Consider the following 3,104-nt stretch of genomic DNA (forward strand, 5'->3'; position numbering starts at 1 on the left):
TTGACAAAGCTGTGCAAGTTGTTCTTCATGCTAACAAAAGTCAAGGAACCCAAATTTCCTACTCTGCTCCTCTGTCATTTTTGCTGCGGCTGCCGTAGCATAGCATTGCTGTTCTGACCCAATGCCAGGAAGGAACGGGTTTGCCTTATAGGACATGATCCATCACTGAGGGCAGACAGTAGGAAGCAGAGGGAAGAGCTTGAAGTACAAACCACTGAACAATGCTGCAGCCTGTTACCTTGCTCATATTCAGTTACGTTTCTTATATCTCCCGTGCCTGCGTGCCTAGGGTTGTACCACCCACAGAGGGCTGGACCCTCTTATCAATTAGCAATCAAGAAAATGCCAGCCAAGCCAAGCCAAAGGAGGTAGTTTAGCCACTGAAGTTCCCTGTCCCTGGATGTTGCACAGGACTAGCTGAAGCTGACTATGACACCCAAACAGTCAAAACAATACTGAAGGACAAAGGACAACTAGCAAACTTGCAGATTTGCGGATCAGGACACCATGATACTGGACACATTAGCAGAACAGAACTGGGAATCCAGACATTGGTTCTCACATTTATAACCAACCAATTTTCACCAAGGATGATTCATGAGTCACTAGCATCAAACTGCAGGTAAGCAGAGGGGAAGCTTCCATCCGTGTTAATAGATGCGAGACAGAAAGTAATTGACTGCCGAAGTAGAAACTTACTACTTAGAGGTTGGCTGGAAATTGCAGACTGGTAAATTCTGTGGGCATGTGCTCCTGAGGGGAGGCATCCATGGAGATCAGAAGAGGGCATTAAATGCACTGGAACTGGAGTGACGGGTGATTCTGAGCCACTGACATGGGTCCTGGGATCTGAACTCCAAGTCCTCTGAAAGACTTTCTTAATTTCTGGGCCTTTTCTCTTAACTGAGCCAACTTAGTTATGTTAATCATATTGCTTGGGATGTACTCAAGGGAACTGGAGACATGTCTACAACAAATGTGCTTGTGAGAATTCACATCAACCTTATGCTCAGTAGCCAAAGAGTACAAAGATCCTAAAATCTGCCAGCTGAGACATAGTACAGCTACACAGTGGGAGGCTGCTCATCATAGGAAGGAACAAGGTGCTGGGCCATGCTACACAATGAACACTAAGCCACATGAAAGAAGCACCTGAAGAAGATACAGGTAATGAAAATGTCCTAATATCGAGCTGAGGACATAGCTAAGTAATAGAGCATTTGTTTCACACTATCAGGAGACTATGGGTTTGATTCCCAGAACTGTGGGGAAAAAGGGAAACAGAAAATGTTCTAAAATGGTCACACAACTCTGAATGTACCAAAGATTGTTGACTTAACACACTTTAAATGGGTTATGGCAAGAGAGTATGTCAGGAAACTTGTTACAAAAATGTAGTGATGATCACTTTTAAAGAATTCTTACACAGGGTGAGGGGTTGGCCACCCGTACAGTACAGTGCTTATACAGTGCTTATAGTGCAGGCCTGGGTCAGGACATTGTGGCCCGCGCAGTCGTCTCGCTGGGAAGAAGAAGACACGCGGACACTAGGATCCTTCTGCAGCAACGTTTACTGCCCTCTTCCAGAGGGAAAAAAGGGGCCGAGCCAATAATCAGCACTGCTTATATACACCACAGTGCGGCCGCCCACAGCACGGCGTGTCTGCCCATGATTGGCTCATCACCCCACATGACGCCCCGGGGTGGGCCGTGACTCGCGTCTTTTCATTCTATGCACATGCGCAAACAGTTGTTTACCAGGAGTTACAGCGGAAGTAGGCGCCATCTTGTTATGGCGAATGCCTCTCCCGCTCTGCCGCTCTCCACAGGACATGACAGGTCAGAAACCACATCAGAGTGCTGGTGGGCTGTGCGCTTGTAATTCCAGCACTAGGGATGCGGGGACAAAGAGGATTACTGGCACTTGCTAGCTAACCAGTTTAGCTGAATCAGTAAGCTTGAGGTTCAGTGAGAGATCCTTTCTCCAAAATAAATAAATAAATAAATAAATAAATAAATAAATAAATAAATAAGGCAAAGAGTGATCAAGGAAGGCATTGATGTCCACTTCTAGCCTCTATCCACATGTGCACATATGCAAATATATTCATATTCACATACAGACTTCTTAGTTTAATTTCATTTACAGGATGATTCTTTTAATAATAAAAAAGTAACGGACAAATTGAAATATGGCTGAATTCCCATGGATTAAAGCTTGAATTTCTCCAAAAAGTGTGAACCAGGTTCTCTTACTCTTTGCCTAGGCCACCTGTGGAGGAAAAAAAAAGTTTACTTTTTAATTCAGTCACTCCCCCATGTATGAAAATGAAACAGAAGTTATTTCCCAAAGGCCATCTTTGGTGATGTCACAGGTGAAAGGAAATGACTGTCTATCAAGTGTATATAAAAGCAGACCTACAGTGTACTTATAAAAGTAGACCTATATTGAGCTTCTCAAGGCAGCTCCTCCAGCCATAGCTCTGCTTTCGGTAAGAGAATCTTCTTCCTGCTGTGCCTTGAGTAGGACACAGGGCCTGGCTAAGTTCAGGGACTAAATTGAATGGCAACCGAGACTTCAGTCTGGGAAGAGATGGAATCAGGCAAATGACCTGGCTTACAGCTCTTCTAAACACACATTTCACTTCTTGCTTTTCTCAAGACATTCACAAGCTTAGTTAAGCTGCAACTTAACTAAGTCTGAGTAAACATTGAAGCCAATACATTTGTATAGAATGGAGGCAGGCGATGAAGCCCAAGGCTGTCTGCCTTTGGAATCCACAACACAGGCACAGGGCAGGGGTGGCTCATAATAAAAAAGAAGACAGTGGGCTGGTAGGAAACTGTGACTGGGAGAGAGATGAGCCACTAGGGGACACCTCTGCAGGCTCTGTTTACTACCTGCACACACATACAGAATCCAGGACTCCTCTCCAAGTAGCTTTGGTTCCAAGTAACTGAGGCAATAAGGAAACTTCCATTCATCATCCTCAGGACCTGTGGGGGTTTTGCTTATGTGTGCCTTTATAAAATAACAACATTGGCCGGGCGGTGGTGGCGCACGCCTTTAATCCCAGCACTTGGGAGGCAGAGGCAGGCGGATT

The 3,104-nt window shown here is 45.1% G+C and overlaps 1 long non-coding RNA gene across 1 annotated transcript in view; it reads left to right on the forward strand.

Moving 5' to 3' along the window:
- Window positions 1-1,749: 1,749 nt before the first annotated feature.
- The window catches only part of LOC116073553, a 2,920-nt gene continuing 1,565 nt past the window's right edge, over window positions 1,750-3,104 (forward strand). The window contains exon 1 of the long non-coding RNA XR_004111869.1: window positions 1,750-1,839. This is a non-coding gene — a long non-coding RNA (uncharacterized LOC116073553). The remainder of the gene's footprint in view (window positions 1,840-3,104) is intronic.

This window comes from Mastomys coucha, unplaced genomic scaffold (genome assembly GCF_008632895.1).
Source record: "Mastomys coucha isolate ucsf_1 unplaced genomic scaffold, UCSF_Mcou_1 pScaffold23, whole genome shotgun sequence".
Classification (NCBI taxonomy): Eukaryota; Metazoa; Chordata; class Mammalia; order Rodentia; family Muridae; genus Mastomys; species Mastomys coucha.